This window comes from Micropterus dolomieu, linkage group LG14, assembly GCF_021292245.1.
Source record: "Micropterus dolomieu isolate WLL.071019.BEF.003 ecotype Adirondacks linkage group LG14, ASM2129224v1, whole genome shotgun sequence".
NCBI classification, from domain to species: Eukaryota; Metazoa; Chordata; class Actinopteri; order Centrarchiformes; family Centrarchidae; genus Micropterus; species Micropterus dolomieu.
In genome coordinates, this window is record NC_060163.1 from 22,886,663 (window position 1) to 22,906,239 (window position 19,577).

Consider the following 19,577-nt stretch of genomic DNA (forward strand, 5'->3'; position numbering starts at 1 on the left):
GAAAACTCCTGCACACTGTCTAACTTGCAAAAATTATATATTTTGAAGTCAGACCTTCATCAGGAAAAATTACTGTTATTAAAACAAATAAGAAATATATTTTATTTTATTAGAAATAGATTAATGTAATTTCTATGGGCCAATGTTGCATAGAGCGGGTTAGAAGCAACAGAAAGTTGGCTTCTTAACTTTACAGCCCCTGAATGAGTCTGATCCATACTGCCTTATCACTTTCATCACCATACTTTAGAAAAGATTTAGAAAAAGCTTTTTTGGGGTGAGAAAATGTATTAGTGTGGCTGCAAGTCTATTGCATAGTATGGAGACGTGTTTAAATTTAATCCTGCTTTCATTTTTGATATTTAAATAAATATATATTTCATTTGCTTAAAGCTATACCAACCAGTTACTTTCACTTGTTGGATAATTATTAATCCTTTACTGATGTGCTGGTGCTTTGCAAAACTTATTTTACATTACTTGGCCTCAAGGGTCAATGTTAAAACTCTTTTTCTTCTGCCCACTGTATGACTGGTTACAGCCCCCTGAGAAAGTAGTAAATTCTTCCCAACATACATGCCTGTTTACCATATGTAGGGTATGTTATATAAGACAGAGATGGAACACCCACATATGTGTTATTTATTGATGAATTATGCACCCAGTGTAAGGGTCATCGCTGTGTGGTCTGCCCCTCAAGAGAAATCACTATAATATCCCTGTAACTTTAATCCGGAAGTTTTGTTTCTTCATCTTATTTGTTTATTGATGCAAGAAACAAAAGCTATGTAAACAGTTTCCTCAGAAGTGCACATTTACAGCTCGATGCTCTGCAGGAAGTATTTCCGAAAAGTTTATTTAAATAAATCTTTCTGGACTTTTGCACAACTGTAATGGAGAAAAAACCCTGGTAAGGGTGTTTATATGGCGAGTGAGATTAATATCCAATCCAAAATCAAGAATCAACAGTGAAAACTTCCAGGAAATTATATTATATTTAGTATGTATAGTTTCAAAAGATACATAATTAGGCATTTTAAACATTCACTTTATTAATAAATAGATATTGAACCTTGACATTCCACAATAAACATGCATAAAACATAAAAAATGCATAATGCCTGGGTGCATTAATTTCATTTATATCAGTCAATTTTATTGGTCAGTATGTTGTTATAAGAGTTTGTTGATGTCTGAGGGGAAATTCACATGTTACACCAGCACAGATATGGGCTGAGAGGTGAGACAAAACTCTTTGAATGAAATAAGTTAGCTAAACTAAAATGAGATTAAAGAAATCAAAAGGGTTACATGAAAATGCTTCATACAATATATACATTACAATACTGTAGACTGTATAAGTGAATTGTGAATATTTGAAGAAGTCGAGTTGTAGAGTAACTACTTCTTATACTACTACTCCCATAGTACATACACTATATGGCCATAAGTTTTACGACACCCCTTCAAATTATTGAAATCAGGCGTTCCAATCACTTCCATGGCCACAGTTGTGGCAGTGATTAGGAACATCTGAAACGCAGCCACGAAGTGGTAGGCCACATAAAATCACAGAGGGGGGGGTCAGAGCATGCTGAGGCGCACAGTGTACAAAAGTCATCAGCTTTCTGCAGAGTCAATAGCTACAGGCCTCTAAACATTGTGTGGCCTTCAGATTAGCTTAAGAACAGTGCGTAGAGAGCTTCATGGAATGGGTTTCCATGGCTGAGCAGCTGCATCCAAACCTGTGAAGCCTGTAAAGCACGCCACCACTGGACACTAGAGTGGAGACGTGTTCTCTGGAGTGATGATTCACGTTTCTCTGTCTGGCAATACGATGGACGAGTCTTGGTTTGGCGGTTGCCAGGAGAACGGTACTTGCCATTGTGCCAAGTGTAAAGTTTGGTGGAGGGTGGATTAGGGTGTGGGGTTGCTTTTCAGGGTTTGGGCTTGGCCCCTTAGTTCCAGTGAAAGGAATTGGAAATGCCTCAGCATACCAAGACATTTTGGACAATTTCATGCTACCAACTTTGTGGAAGCAGTTTGGGGATGGCCCCTTCCTGTTCAAACATGGCTGCGCAGCAGTGCACAAAGCACGGCCCATAAAGACATGCATGAGCGAGTTTGGTGTGGAGAACTTGACTGGTCTGCACAGAGTCCTGTCCTCAGCTCGATAGAACACCTTTGGGATGAATTAGAGCAGAGACTGCGAGCCAGGCCTTCTCGTCCAACATCTGTGCCTCACCTGAAAAATGTGCTTCTATAAGAATGGTCAAATATTCGCATGAACACACTCCTAAAGCTTGTGGACAGCCTTCCCAGAAGAGTTGAAGCTGTTATAGCTGCAAAGGGTGGGCCAACTCTATATAAATGTATATTTATAAATGAACTTGATTATATGCAGGTAAAAAGCTAGATTTATGTGAGCCTCTACAATGGTGAATCTAACGATTCTGTTTTTTTCCTCCTCAAAAATAAATCAGTGTCCTGCATTCAATCTAGAATAGTCTGTTGTCAGTGTTTGATCTCCTGTCCTGCTCGAGTTACATACACAACTGCAGAAGCATGAACCCTGATAATTGTGTCATCAAATTCTCTGATGACGCAGCTATCTTGGGCTTAATGCACAAGAATAGCGCCCTATCAGTATAAGGGGAGAGTTGTGAAATGGTGTGATAAGGGCCATCTCACACTGAATGTAAAAAAGATGAAGGAGACAGTTTTTGATCCCAGAGGTAAAAGCTTATGGTTATCCATCATGCACCCATCACTCACATCAGTTCCTGCAGGATACTGCAGGAGTTTCCACTGACAGTACACCAACCTGGGAGAATAATATTGAAAGATGTTGTTCCTGATTTCAGTAAAGACTGCATTTCTTACACAGGCAGGGTTTATGGAGCAGCACAGTCCTGGAGAGTATCATAAGATTTACTGTTTCAGCTGAGGATGATGATTTTCTTGTGCAGCTAAATACCTCAGACCTCAGGCAACACCTTGCATGGGTAGGCTTTTTTTTACGCCGTGCAGATAAAAGTGTCTCTGACTTAGCTTTTCCATCAGACTCCGGTATAGTCCAAATTTGAAATGATCCTTAATTCTTTCATCAATCAAGCCTTCTGAGTATCAAATGTCCCAAATGCAGTGGGCTGTCTGTTAACTGCAAGAGTACTTGTAAACTGTTACCATTTATGAGTTTAATTGCTGTTTGTGGGCAAAAAGTTAATGTGTTGTTAAAAGGATAAGATTAAGTTATCAGAGGATGGTAGTTAAATAGCATGCTGGACATTCGTGTGTTATTTCTACGCATTTTAAGCTTTTTGAGTGTCATTTAATATTGTTAGAGGTGATTCATTTCATGGGTACTGGACGTGCAGGAATGGAAATGACCTTTATCAGGTGACCTTTGTCATCATGGTAACAAGTTTGATTAGGTTTAGGCAATAAAAATACTTGAAGGTTTAGGTTTAGAAAAAGATCACGGTTTGGATTTGGTTGATTCAGGACACAAACAGTGGTCTCATGGGTGAAATTCCTGCATTTGTTTGTTAAGTAAGTTAAATATGTTACAGAAGTTAACTCACGTATGTAAGTTAAAATAAGATGTAGATTTTTGGTTTCACAAGAAACACAAACAGTGGCCTCCTGGATAAAAATCCTGTGTTTGTTTGTGACATAAGTTAAATGTATAACTTATGTGTGTAAGTTAAAATAAGTCAGCATTGATCTTTGGTTTCACAGGGGACACGAGCAGCGGCCTCCTGAAAGTCCTGTTGTCCTTGTTTGACCCATCCGACTAACTCCCTGTGCAGACTTTGTTGCTCTTTACACTACGTCATGGACAGTTTGCCCATAAGAAAATGGTTTTCTGGTGTGAACTTGACTAGGCTGAACAGAGATTTGGAGAGGAAAAACAAATTATCTAATGCTAACATACAATAATGAAACATCCAGCTGGAAACCTTATAGCATATGATCATTTTCAATATTTGAAATAAAATATTTCTAGTTAGTAAAATAAAGAAAGAGTTCATAAAATATTACATTCTGAAACTAACCAAAGACATATCAATGACAACAATTTCTCACTCTTGGCACAGGTTATGTGCACCACAAAAGTGGGGCATTGACCCAAATTAGGGTCAAGGCCAAGGAGTAGTCAAATATAGAGCATTTAAAATGATGTTTCCAGTCCCTGACACTTTATGTAGGTTGGCAGCTATACCAGCTATAGCCACAGACACGTATTCTTCACAGCCTGGAAAACAGAAGGTGTGAAGAGATTTCATGTATAGAGGATATAGCCATGTGGCTTTAAATGTAAGCTGTTGAATTGTTTACATTTAGCTCATGCTATAAATACTCTCCAGTGTGTTTATCTACGACTTTTATCTTATTCCTTCTCCTGTTTAGTAACTGTGTAAGGACTTACTTTGTCTAGGGTTTGTTATCATTTGAATATCTAGGTGACAAATGTCTAAATACGAATATTAGATAGATGAACCTTTTCTGCAGGTTGCTGAGAGATCCGTTGCCTTGGCTCTCCCTCTAAAATGTAGGGTGACTAAAGCAGCAGACATGCGTGGATGTTCTCGTTAAAAGGAGAGACTGACGCTCCTATTCCCGCGACATCATCATCCCACACTAGTGGAGCTCCACGGTGTGCGATGTGATGATGCTCAGTCCTGCACAGTAGCAGCTACAGGAGGCGTGCTTGTCCCTGCCACAGGAGCACAGGAGGAGGACTGGAGCAGAGGCCAGCAGCCGTTTACCGGGCACTTAACACATTGTAAAACAGAGCGCTTTTTGGGGGGTGCTCTGTCCACCCACTCTTCCGAGCAATGGCATCCACGGATCTAGCAAAGGGAGCGCGTGAGTTATTCTCCTTATACAATCTGTGCATTGTCTTTCATGTGACGGATAGTGTGTGCTGAAGAGCAAACTGGATGTGTAACAGTGTAGCGCATCACAGCCATGTTTTAGTCATCGCACCAGCAGAGCTCAGCCTCGTTTTGAAATCAAGATCAAACATCATCATCTGCTGTGTTTGTTTATTGTACGCGCAATTTATTTGCAGTAACCACAGCTGATGTATACATCTCCTTAAAGGAGACGCGTGTGCGCGGCGCTTTGGCAACATCAACACCACAGAGCGATGCCCTGGCCGCAGGCAGCCTTCAACTTCAGCTCAGTGCCGATGGAAAGCGGTCAGCAAAAGTAGCCTACATCTGTTCTGTGGCCTGCTTTTATTCTCTGTATATTAGTATCCAAATGAGATACAAGAAACAATCAGAAAATCTGCCTTTAAAATCTCAGCGCAGCCTTCAAAAAAAGACATACAGCTGAACTCGCACGGTGTTGTAGCTTATACCATCTTGGAATATCATTTGAATTGTAATAGTAAACTTGGCAGACTGATGATATAAATATTCAAACGCAGTTTTTAGTAGCCTACAGCAAAAATAACTGCCGTCTTGAGACCCGGTAAGAATATTTATTTAACAACAATAATTATTTTTCTAAGCTGAAAATGTGCCAATTTCGTGTAAAACTAAAATTGGACTTCTCATGATGTTTTAGATTACTGAAGAACGACCCAACTCCCATAAATATATCAGCATAGCCTTCTGGCATCACAGCTGAACTTAAATTGTATAGTTTCCCCTTTGGATAGCATTTGAATGTTACAGATGTTTAAAAGACAAGCCTGATAGTGTAGTAATATAAATCTACAAACTCACTTTTAAGTAAAATGAAACCCATCATTTACATCCTTCTAAGAACATTTAGAGATTTTAGGCTAGTAGAGAAATATGAAAAATGTGTTTAAAATCTGTCTCTTTCACTTTAAACCAAAAATGTCAACTTGATCTTGGCAGTAGAGGAATAATCGGTGGATCACTGAAATCATTACTTACGATACATCATCTGGAAACCATGAATATATGTACCATTTCATGGCAAACCAAGTCTTGAGCAAAGCGGTGGAACGACTGACTGACAGACAGGCTGACATTGCCTGCCCTAGAACCACGCGGCTAAAAACAGTCTAAGAGAATTTGCTAAAAGAGCAGCTAGAATGTTTTGAGGATTTCTGGCTTGGAAATGCACTGCACATCAGACTAAGGATATAGATACATGCAAGATGAGATCAAAATGGAAGATACCCTTTTAGTAGAAGAGCTTACATGTGAATATAGCTTTGCTGATCAAGATTAAAGATTTTAGATTATACTGAAGTGGTGAGTGCTGCCTGTATGAAGTGAGGCTTTAAGGGGGCCTGTTATTGTCCTCAAAGAAAGCCCGGGGTGGATTAAGAGTGGACAGAGACGTGGTGCTGAAATGCAGCCTGGTTCATCCTCACTGGTCTCTCATGTGGAAGGCTGTAAAGTTCTAACCATGAAAGAGGACTGCCTATGCCGAAAAACCCATGACCATTTCTCGCAGTATTGGCATTCAGATCTCTGATTATTTCACTTGCTCCGACAGGCCTGATAATTAGCTCCGTGCCACAGTCTGTCAGTCATTGTCAGTGTCTCTGCAGTGGCCTATAAGAGGGGTCAGTAGGTTACATTAAGAACTCCTTATTTTTCACTTTCCCTTCATCTGCAGAGCCTGATCTTACTGGTCTTCAGACTTCAGTTGAGTACCACCACTTCATTTGAAGTATTCAGCCCACCCTTATACTTGTCAGTTCCCAGGGGTTCCTGTCTGAGGGAGTTAATTTAAGGAAGTAAATCATGGCTTAAGCCTACCTGCTAATCACCAATCACAGAACCACTGTACTGTTGTAAGTCTCTCATGGGTCTGGGCTTGTTTTTCTGTATTTCTGCCCTCGTTAATCATGTTTCCCCCCCACAATTTTAAATTGGATCCCAGCAAGCTCCTCCATGCTTAAAGCTGTTGTATAATGTACTTTGTTATGTGCTGATGAGTGCTGCTGATGCTGTGCTTTCTGAAACATGATGTGCTGTGAAGTGAGGTTAGAGTATGCCAGTGATTTCATTCTCTTGAGGAAATGGCCTCTCAGTCTGATTTTGTTTTGAACCATATTAGACTTATACTAAAGATACTCTCCCTGTCCAATACAGTGTAGCAACAAGGTTGGTTTTGTTCATTTTAATTTGTTTGATGGCATCAAGACATTTTACAGGAGAATGTGTCACAGTTACAACATGTTTGGTTCAGCTCTGTGATCATGGACAATTCAGGGGGTTTACTGACGCACTCACCCTGAGAAAATTGGCACCTTCGAGTGAACAGAGAAAGTGTTTTTCTCTGTTGAATGAATTAACTTTCAGAAGCAAATGGGAATTACAACTGAAACAGTTGCTGTTAGCACGCAATGTTCTGGATAATGATACTGCATCTGAAAAATCATGTCCTTACAAAAAACCATGTAGATCTATTTTATAAGAAGACAACTGCAAACACATTATTAGGCCTCATTCAAATCAAAATAATCTAACTACAAACTACTGAACCTTTAAACAAAAAAAAGGAAGCATTTGCAAATTGTCGGTGTTGCAAAGTCAAGAAAAGCAGTGGATTGTGAAGTCTATTTCAGCTTTTTTAGTGGCACATTTTGAACCCTGCAGATCCCTAAAATAGTCTTTCTGCAAATTACACATTAAATTCTGACAAGCATGTAAATGTAAATCTGTTTTTCACTTATCATTAGCACAATCCTTCTCCCAAACATGCCAATAATGACATTAATTAGATTTACAAATGGTGCAATGTTTTTTTTGTAACTTTTTTTAATCTCCATATCATAAATAAATAAAGTCAAATGCAAGCATTAGACCATTTATAAATGTTGTGTTACATAAATGTACCTGACTTAAAAACTATAAGTTAGAGGTGTTCAACCTGTCTTCGCTCAAGACAGATTATAACACTGTGCCACTGTGAGTCCACTTAGTCTAAACTAAACTAAACAGAAAAGTATATCATTTGTCATTGCCTTCTAAAACCATTATGCATGATTCATATGGCCATTCCTGTATGTAAATAATATAGTTAACAGTGGATCACAATTGATGCAGGAGAACCATCAATGTCATCTTGTTAATTCGTGAGCATTTTTCCTCCTCGTCAAAAACTGGTGCCTACATTACCCACAATGCAACTTGACAGTTTGGTAGAAGATTCAGGTGCATTATGCTCGTAAGCCACTAGCATCAAGCAGAGATGAGGACCGGGCTACAAAGGTCAGGTCAGCTTACTTCACACATTCTCCACACATTTTCAAACTCGGTCTTAGTCGTAGTCTTCATCTCCAACCGACGCTGACTCATGTGATATCACTTGAGGCAATTTATCAGATTTTGTGCATCTCCCTCTGGATCCATGAAAGCCTTTATACAACTAGTTCACATATACAGTACTACTCCCCAGACCTTAAAACAGACTTTGATGTGTAATATCTGTGGAGTTTCCCTTTAAGGCGAGGGAAAGATTGTGGAAGTGGTTAAAAGAAACCAATATTGCTTGTCAGCAGGAAATAAAAAAATGGTCTCTTGTCACAGGCTTTTTTGACCCCTCCTCCTCCTCCTCCTCCTCCTCCTCCTCCCCCCACCCCCCCATGAGGTTTGGTGGTACAATAATAACATCACGCTACTATTGCCTTCGTTCCTGATAGACAAAAGTAATGATTTACAAGAGAGGTCCTTGTCATTAAATGCAATCATATGTTGTGTAGGAAAGTCTTGCGAGTCACATTATTGTTCTTCACGTGCCAGAACATGCACTATATGACTGTTCCCTTTGACAGAATCAGAGAATTAGACCTGTCAACATGTTGAGAGCAACACTGTAACACTGAAAAGAAGAAACATATTTGTCTACATCTTATTTAAATCTTTGTAGAGGCAGCTGTGACATAATATTACACTGGAACGTTTAAAAATCATCAGAAAGACTGAAGGCAACCAGCATTTTTTTATGTTGTGAAACCCTCAAAAACCTCAAATACTGTGTGCTTTATTTCCTTTTTCATCTGAGGGTTTACTGTACATGAGCTGCATCAGGATGGCATAAACAGTGAGTACTTGAGGTTGTCTGTGTCCTTGATCACAACGGTTGCGCAGTCTGGATTAGATGTTCTGGCAGCTTCACTGATTGTTCTGTCCTGTGTCACAGGGACACAGGTTTAGCATAAATGAATAAACCTCTGATGAACCAGTATTGAATGAAATGTTCAACTGAAATGATTATGTGAAATGGATCTAAAGGGAATAATGCCAGAGCCCAGAGGGCAGTTGGTGTGAGAGAATAACAATATTGTGTTTATGATCCAACAAAACAGGGTAACTGTGGTTATTTTTAACCCAAGCCTTCCTTTTATTCTGCCTGTTCCAACTCTTTACTGAAGCTATATGACATTTCAACTGAGTGAAACGATCAAACCAAACACTCCAAAAATTCTTGATGTCTTCTGGCATCATTTTACACTAGTAGAGTAGCTATCTGGATGGCAATGTTGGTCTGATGGTTGGTCGGTCCACCGCTTTGGTTTAGATTTTAACAACGATGGATATATTGCTATGGAATTTGGTGCAGACATTCATGTTTCCCAGACAATGAATTCCACTGACTTTGGTGATACCTTGACTTTTCCTTTAGTGCCTCCATGAAGTTCACATTTGTGGTTAAGTGAAATATCTCAACAACAATTGGTCAGATTGCCATTAAAATTGTGGTACATTCATTCATGTCCCCCTCAGGATTATTACTAATGTCCCCTAAATATTTATCTATTGCCACCATCAGGCCAAAAATTTAATTTGTCCAACACTTTGTTTTATCACCAAATACCAACAAAACTAATGGCATTAAACTCAGCCTCCTCTGTACTGTGTTTAGTGCTAATTAGCTAATCTTAGCAAGCTAAATTAGGATGGTGACCATGGTAACATATTGTAACGGCTAAACATTTGCATGTTAGCATTGTCATGATGAGCATGCTTGTATGCTGGTGTTAACAATATCCTCACAGAGCTGTAATGTGGCTGTAGACTCTTAGTTTCAAAAATAATATTTGGTATCTGGTATCTCCACTACAATTTAATATATAAGACACAATTCTGTGTATTTGAACAATATTTAACCAACCCACCGGCATGCTGCTTGTTAAGCTTATTTTGTGGTTAAAGTTATTAGTAGTTTATCTCCACTTTAAAAGTTTAATTGTGGCATCACAGCAAGAGTAACACAATTTACAGTACGTTTTACAGGGAATATTGCACTCTAAAGTTGCATTAATAACCTGCTCTACAGCTTGATGATGCTGTAGTTTGCACTGAGCACCTGAGCGCTGCGCTCAGACATGAGAATATGAGGCCATTTATCTCACTGTGCAGCATCATCACCAGTGGGCAGCATACATATTTCCAAATACACACACACACACACACACACACATTGAGGAAGTGTCCTGCCTAGAAACAGTGCTGACATAATTCACAGAGAGCTAATTTATGCAAAACCTATTCCATTTCCTCCAATGTCTTTGCCACTTTTTCATACTCATTTTCAATGTGTCCTGCCCCTGGCTCTGCTCTCCCTGTGAATCTACAACACTTATACTATGATTATGTTCATACACATAAATATGGAGGTTTATGTAAGCTACTTACAGACTGAATCACTAAATAAAGAAGGAGAGCAGAGGCCCTGCTGGCTGATGGAATATTCATAGACGGCTTTTACGGGTCACAAGGGGTAAAGGAAGGTGGAGACAGAGAGAACAAAGAGGGAATGATGTGGTAATGTGCTCCTGTCTTTTATGTATATCAGAGTTTTCCATTTAGGCTTGGCTTTTGAATAAGTCAGATTACAATCAGAGACTGTGTCAGATGTTTAGTTTCATAACGTCAATGCAGCAAGTAAAGTAGAATTTTGCAAACAATCATCATTTTGGGCTAAGACAGGAGGTAATGAACATTTCCAAAAAATGCTAAACAGCAACTGGTGACTCTTCATCATTTTCAATACAGCAATCCTGACTACTGAAATCCAATTAATGTCCTCACCGGCATGAAAACAGAGGTGAGAAGCTCTTTTTGAATTACGGTTGATAAAAGTGCACACAGAGTGCCAATCTCCTTTCATTTTTAACCAGCCCTCCTCCCCAAAATAAGCAAACAGCAGTAGGCGATAGACAGGCAGCTCACTGGACATGGAGGTAATGTCCATCCAGCACGAGCTAGATTTCACTTAATCAGGTTTTTGCCTCAGCAAAATACTGTGTGACCGGTTACAACTGAATGACGTTTCTGTGCCAAATCAAAGCTTTGATAATTTAAGGAAACATCATTGCTGATGCTCCATTACCTTCAGGAGATAACAAGGTCAAAAACCCTGGAGGCGGGAGCACATTAACAAACACAAACACACCTTTCACACTATTTTTTGCTTTCACTATGTCCTCTTCTCTTTGATGTTGCTGCCATTCAGTGTGAATCCTATTGCTTGATTTTAAATGATTTTTATTTTTATGGAACTGAAGGTTAAATGGGTCTTATTTTTGTAGTTGGGGTCATCATGAAATCGGGTATTAACAAAGTTCATGTTCAAAGTTATAACAGCTGAGATCTGGGACTGCAAATAAATTCAACAAGGCAAAAAAAAACACGTTAATATTGTAACAAACGTGCATATTAACCAATAATTATTACTCAATTGTTTGCAGTTTTCCTGTACAATGAGGGATTATTGACATTTCAATGTGCTCACACATTCAGTTTTACCTCCAAACAAAGCGGCTTATTCTATCAGTTAGATAGTGTGGTGACACTCATAACTGATAGAAATGATGGCATTATGGCGAAAACTACAAAAATAAGTTGTAATTTACCAGTTTTCCTTTAATGCGGCCCTTCAGGAGTAATACAATTTCGTAACCCTAACCCTGGGAAACCTGATCAAAAATTCTGTATTCGGAGGCATTAATCAGAAAGAAAGTGCTTTTACAGAAAAGTGTGTTCAGACAGAAAGCATTTGGGCCAATTTGACTGCTGGACCGCTTGTGTAGTGTATGTTGATTCACCCCAAATAGCCAGCTTTTCATGAAACAGCACTACAAACATGGCCCTGCTGTTCTCTTCTATACTGTACGAGCTGTACGCTGTGGAAATACTTTTACCTTTTAAAGATGCAAACTGCTGCTGGATAAGAGTGATAATGTGACTAAGTTGTGGAGTAACGCACAGAGCTTCAAGGTCATAAATGTCTTTCTATTGACTTAGTATGCAATCATGCCGCCTTTCAATTAGGTTGGCATTCTGTCTGAACACACATTTAAAGATTATGCTGACAGATACTGCAGTTGTGGAGCTACATTTTTCTGGCATGCTCTGGCATACCTTCTTACCTCTCCAACTTTTTTTTTTTTTTTTTTTACGTAACTGTGGTATAATAGCTGTGGGCCAAGGCAGTGACCACCGGTTCTCTCTTTTCTCTTGCTTCTGATAAAACCATGGGCGGCCCACCTGCATCAACGCTCTCCTTTCTATCAGAGTTTTGGCTTTAGATGAGTCACTTTGCCATATTCTTTCAGGGAAGAAAGCCTCACCTCTTTCCAAACTCTGCTTTGCTGCTCTCAGAAACAACACACTCACACCTCCCACTGCCCTGTCCCGGCTGTTTTCATTGTTCAAGAGCAACCCCACTGACTGCACCAAACACCACCAAGTCTTTTCACAGCAGTGCAGCGAGATTATGATGATGGGGAATGTGGTTTTCATTTGATGTGAAACCTCGAACATTGTGTGACAACTGGAGGATGACATAATAGGGTTGTAGTTGTGTTGCTTTTGTTGTTCGAGGACACCTGGTTGCTTAGGAGACTGAAGGAATGTGATGTAACTGCAGTGTAATGTGACCACTCACTCTCTCTGCCCACTCAAGGCACTGTGCCGACCATGGAGGCATAATGTAGAGTAATCTGTGTGCGTGTGACCAGAGCAGCCAAAAGTATCTGCATGACAGAGGGGCTCTAAAGTAAAAGTAGTAGTTAGTTAGTTAGTAGTAGACAGATAGTAAAAAGAGAGGAAAATAGACACTAGAAACAACCCGGTGTGTGTGAAATATCCTGGTTCAAGAAAGAGGTAGAAAGTCCGTTTTGGGCCTGGAGACTTCATGCTCACTAGGGATTCACGATTCTTTTTGTGTCTCAGAAAAACCAGGTTACCCACTTGCTTGTCACTCGTTACTGGACTGCCGAAATTCCCTCTGGTGCACCTAAATATATCTACTCACACTCTGAGAATGCCCCACCAGTGTTTTGTAAGAACATGTCTCATTGTTGACATCTCAGAAAATGTTTGCTATTTTAATTCTGTTGCCACTGTGACACTATTTTTCTGCTTTTATTAAAGGAAATGGATTGCATACACTGGGAAAAAAAACCCTTCTTAGAACAAAGAAGCCTGCTTTTGTCTGGAATCAGACCTAACTGTCATCAAAATGACTCAGAGGATACAAGGGATAATCTCATTTGTGAAATTATCTTTGTGTTTGCAGCAGAGCCTGGGCACGGCGCATAGATTTCCAATAAATATATAGCTGAAATACAGCAAGCATCAGAGAGAGTGACAAGTAGGCTACTGAGAAAGACTGAAAGGAAGCACTATGTCTTTTGTATTCTCTGTGCTGCATCATTTTTATTTCGCAGAGCAGAGGAGAGGTGGACTTATATACATCTTTACTTCAGTGACTTCGTAAAAAAAGATCCAGCTGGTTTGTATTTACAACCTCGTAGTCTTTAATGGTGTTTTTTCTGGGTCAAGCACAGGGGACTTGCTTCTTGCTAGCAGACAAGCAGCTAGAAAACTGCTTGTTAGCCAGTGCAGTATCTTTGACTTCAGCCATGTTTAAAGGTATCCTTTGAAATACTTGACCACTGGTGGTGCCATAGAGCAATATTTTGATGAGCAGGTCCCTGTGTAGTTTTTATCTCGTGCTCTTATAGCATACACGTGTGGAGGACATGTGACATGATACACATTCCAGCTGACTGCAGAGAGCAGTAATGCAGTACATGCGAGCTATGCAAATTCCCCAGTATGATGCTATTATACTGATTGACAGTAGGTGTAAACCCTAAGGCCCCATTCACAGTACTGTGTTTTTGTTTTAAAACTGAGACCTTTTGCTACGTTTGCACCTACCGTCCAGACTAAAATGGCGAAGACCTAAAACAGAGAAGTATGAAAATGCTGGGCGACCCCGTTTTTCGTTTTGACACTCCGGAGAGCATTATAGTGAAGACGGGCAAAAACGGAGGACTTTAGAAACAATGAAACAATGATTTTTTTTAAACATTTCGTACTGTGCAAATAACACTTTATTTACTTTGTGATGACTCCCAGTCTGCTTTCTGCTGTGTTACATTCAGTAACAGTCCCAGCTCACCAAAATCTGGTGTGGTTCTTCTTCTGTAGTATTTTATTATTTCGCCAAATCCTCTGCAACTATGGAATAAACCATCTGCTTCATGTTTATACTGGCACGCGCATGTCCAGTGTACGTGAACGGCCACTAGATGTGTGTTTTTAGTCATTTTAGTATAGACAGAGATCAACTCTGATACGCAGCTAAAACGCTGGTGTGGACGGGGATCGTATTGCTTTTAATTCGGAGAATTTTAATTCTACGTTTTTAAACTAAAATGGAGTAGTGTAGATGGGGCCTCAGAAATGTGGCAATGGAGGGGAGGAAGAAGAGTGCTAGCTGATATAAACATGCATGTAAACTTTCAAAATATTCAGTGGATGGTTTTGCTGTAGTGTTATGAGGATGGAATGTATTGAACATGTTTGTTTGGCCTCAGGAACACCCACCGTGTATTCTAGAGTGAAAGACTGAACGTAAACATGACTCCAGATGGGAACCTTTAACTTGACCAGCAGCATGGTTAGTTTGAAAGTTGACCGGACTGGGAGGAAAACCTCAAACCAAATGTGAGGCAAATTTTAGACAGGGCATAAAAAGCAATGGAAAGATGCGAGTGGGCATGAATGTGCCCGAGGAGCTGTAGACTGAGGTGAAGGTAAATCCACACGAGTTTCAAATATTTCAACTTGAGGGAAAATCTTTCACCTTTTCTAGGACTTTATGAATCTGCTTCATAAGTACAGACACAAAATGAAAAAGGATAGATACTAGATGTAAATCACAGAAAGAACTGGAGTTACTAGTGAAGTGAGAGATCAGTCAGGGACTGAGCACATTTTCGAAGACAAACTGACTGAAACAAAAGGCGTTGACTACAAAGGAAATACTTACATAACCTGTATATACTGTAGCTGAAATTGTAATATTGATATTTTCTGTTGTGACTGTATACACCTCAGAAATGTTGCTAACATATTTTTGTTTTGGCCTCTAACAGAGCTAATATGGTATATGTTCATTGTTTTGTCTGAACCAAAATCATATTATGTGTTTGTGATGTGACGAAATGGTACATGCCATACGGTGTTTATTTTTCAAGCAAATTTAATCACAAACCATGACATGCTAATATATTAACGGCTTAGCTATTGTTGTCAAGGTCATATCTAAACATTAAGAATAAGTACTGTATTGTAGAAATGAAAAACATTCAAAAAGCCATTATTTATTCATTTATTTTTATTCATTCAAAAAAAAATCATTTTTTACATCAATTAATGACAATAATTTGTCAGCTAGTATCGGGTGTTTTCAAAAATTGTTCCTTCAAAAACTACAGGTATGCCAGGTAAGGTAGATCATTCAAGACAGACCAAAAATCCACAATAATGTCATGAAAAGGTTTTTCTAAACATCAAAAAATTAAGATAAAATTTAAGCAGCTCACTCCACAACATGAATCCAGACTAATAGACTTTTCTGTTTCATTCAAACGGTATCACATGTACTCAGGGTCCAAGAATGTGTACAAGCACATTGTGTTTCCTGTAGGAAAGCCTTGGTAGTGTTGCTTGTGTGGGCTGCTGTCCATGGTGCTGAAAGCCAATAACCAGATGAAGTGTACGCAAAGGACAGAGACAATTAATTCATGGTTCCTAGTGCAAATCAATACGATGATAGTGATAATTAACCCCATCCTTTTCCCACACTGGGACAAAATGTCTCATACAGCACTCCTAAAAAACAAAGTTCTCTCTCCATATTTCACATTCCTGACTTTTAGTGCTATCACTATTGTAGACCCAGTGTTACAGGTTAGAAATTAGTGAATAGGAGCTGAAGAGAAAGAATAGCACATACACTACCTTGATGAAAAGAAAATGCATCCTAGAGTTTACAATGTTACAAAAACTGTTTCAGTCCAAGACCTTTTTTAAATAAATCTTTTATTTCACGCCAGACAATAAAAGATGGAGTGGTGTTACAAGTTTTCAGACGCTTACTATATACGGACAAAGAACAAGCTTTTCTCTGTGTGTGGATGAGTGGTGTTTCTCCAGTTAGCGATGAGTATGCTCTCTAGTGCAGGTCTATATGTGTGAAGTGTACAGACACGTGTAGCGGAACATATGGATTCGATGCCCGAACAAGTCTGTTGTTGTGCCTTTGTCTGTGTGTAATAATTGGCTGTTGAACGCAGCCCTTCTACATGTTCCTCTAAACAGAAAGCACAGCCCAGCCTCATCCCTCCTTCTCTTCCATTCTCTCCCTCTTCTACCTTTGTTGATCCTGTCAACTGTGCTGTAATCAAATGCAGTTGTTTTCCTTATCTTCCACAAATGTTGCATGTCCCCAACCCCCAAAGGTCACTTTCTTAGAGTAAAATTCTCCCTCTCCCTCTCTCTCGTCATCGTTTCTGTTTCTTTTTCCCTTTCTCTCACACATCTGGCAGCTGCACATGACTTCTTAGCAAACTTCTTTCTTGTTCTTAGCAAACAGAAAGTGTGTGTTGACTGCTGGTGCATTTACTCCTGTGTGTGTATGTGTGTAAGGGAGTGAAAGTGGCCCCATTCAAACTTTTTTTATAATGTAAGTGTTATTCTTTGAGCTTGTGAATGATATCAAAGAATTCCTAATGTCCGTGTCAAGTCGAGACATATTGGCGTTACAGTTAAAGCTGAGTTTGAAACGTTTAGTATTTTGTCAAGTGAAGCCTCAAGTCACCAGATTCCTATCATGTGTTCTTACTCTTCGATCAAAATTATGCCATCATTAGACAATTTTACATCTTGTGCAGTTGTTCGTGTTTCGACAACATTTAACATTTGAGAGCTTCTTTTGTTAAATGAAAAAAAAAAAGGTTGATTTGGGTTGAACACATATTTATAATTCTCAAAGTAATGTATCAAAAAAGAATTAGAGCAATCAGCATAGTACAATTTCAGTGTGTGCGTATGTGCATGTGAATGTGTCTACACGTGTCCTAATGTCGCTGTGTCTAATTGGTTTTCTCGACACACTGTTGTCTCAGTCATTTTGTGTGTGTTCTTGTATTTCTGCCTGTGTGTCTAAGTAGCTCTCAGACTCACAACTGTGCCAATGTGACGTTCAGATTTACTCCAGTCTCTTTCCCAGGATCCGACTCCTCCCCTCTTCCCCTTGGACCTCAGTACAGTTGCACGACTACATTTGCTATGGCCCTTACTCCTTCCTCATCCCCATTAACGTGTTTTGATTGCCACACGCACACACACACACACACACGCACGCACACACACACACACACACACACATACACGTCTACATACATATACTCACACACGCTCCTTTCTTAACACTCCAGTCTCTGTGAGAAGATGAGCCTCACACGGCAGCAGCAGCATGTGTGTGTGTGTGTGTGTGTGTGTGTGTGTGTGTGTGTGTGTGTGTGTGTGTGTGTGTGTGTGTGTGTGTGTGAGAGAGAGAGAGAGAGAGGGCTGGGAAAAACAAGAGTGGCCTTCAGTGGCTAAGTGGTTGTGTCCTTTGCCAAGGACAGCGGCTTTCATTAAAGTAATGTACTAACGCCTTGACAAAGAGGCACACGTGCAACTAGAGCACACACACAGACACAGAGGACACCCACACCAGGTTTTTTTTTTTTTTAACGACACCTGGATGAGCAGAGCTATGTCGATTGTGTATAGATCATGTCACACACGTGCAGACATCATGAGCACACACACTCTGCTTCGACAACGTACTGCTCATGTTTATCATATATTCTTTCTGATCCAAGCCAGTGCTCTTTTTTCCCCCCCCTCACACATCATCTTGTCTCTGGACTCATCCAACAAGCAGCAGCAGCAGCATGCTCTTAATTAATTAATCACCATCCACAGACTGTCATATCAGCACTAGGAGCCAATTAAACATTTGGTTATATTTTCTTTCTTATGCAGGTTCTCATAGATCTTTATTTCTTGAAATAAAAGGAGGCCTGATTTATAATTAACCTTTGTTTCTATAGTATGCAATAGTTTGGGTAATTTTATATCAATTTACATATATATTATGGCATTATGGCATATATAATATATATATATTTTTAATTATTTGATTTATATATATGACACACAGGCTCCAGCTCTCTTTGGTAAAGCCCTTACCTGCATAAAACATGTTATGCTTTGCATTTTATGGTTGCATCTGTGTGTGTGTGTGTGTGTGTGTGTGTGTGTGTGTGTGTGTGTGTGTGTGTGTGTGTGTGTGTGTGTGTGTGTGTGTGTGTGTGTGTTATGGATGCTTTTGTTTTGTGCATTTTCCATGCATCTGGTGTCTCAAGACATTTCCAGCTGAGATAAATTAGTTTGCTTTGAATGGGGCTGAAATTGAAATCTAAAAATAAATAAATACACTATCAAACACAATAATTATGTAACAGCTTCAGCTCCGTGTGCATTATTTTTCATTTCATGCATCTTTTGTGTACCATCATTTTTCATTTTAGTCATTTTTAGCTGTTTGTGAGTGTGACTATCTTGTCTTTTAGTCAGCGCATGACAGCAGAACAGACACATTGGAGGAGGATGTGATGTTCTGTGAAGCACACAAGCCTTTAGATGCAGGGGGAACAAGACACGAGTGAGAGCCAAGTACGAGTCAGGGCCACTGGCGCTGGAATGATTCGTGCTGCTTTTGCTGTCATGGTCTCTAGCTGGCATTAATGTATGAATTCACCGTGGGACGGAAGCTCACAGGTGTGTGTGTGTGTGTGTGTGTGTGTGTGTGTCTGATGGGATCTGACTGATACTGCTTTCCATGTCAAGGCTGTGAAGTCGTAGCATGCTGTAACATTTTGCTTCCTCATCACCTGATCCTGAGGTTATGAAAACTCTGTTGAGCATCACTAAACAAAACTACAAAACCAGAACCACACTTCACAATGTATGGATGTATAGTAATTACAAACCTTTGATGAATAAACCACAACAATCATCACACCCCACAGATGATCTGGACCCACCCTTTGCACTCTTCATTAAAGTCCATTGCACAGTAGGCTACATGATATCAGAGAGCTTCGGCTCTAAATTAAGGCTACAGTATTTTTATTATCAATGTGTTCATTATTTTTCAGATCAATCAATTAATTATGTACATCATCAAATCCCTTGTTTTGTTGTACCAACAATCCAAAA

The 19,577-nt window shown here is 39.5% G+C and overlaps 1 protein-coding gene across 5 annotated transcripts in view; it reads left to right on the forward strand.

The window, feature by feature from the left end:
* Window positions 1–4,511: 4,511 nt before the first annotated feature.
* tbkbp1 (TBK1 binding protein 1) overlaps window positions 4,512–19,577 on the forward strand; it is a 58,168-nt gene continuing 43,102 nt past the window's right edge. For 2 of the 5 annotated variants that reach the window (XR_006828234.1, XM_046069898.1), the window contains exon 1: window positions 14,915–15,055. The gene's annotated coding sequence lies outside the window, so the exon portion shown is untranslated. Of the gene's footprint in view, window positions 4,873–14,914; window positions 15,056–18,928; window positions 19,137–19,577 lie in introns of those variants that run through there. The other 3 variants (XM_046069899.1, XM_046069900.1, XM_046069901.1) reach the window with 3 other exon arrangements.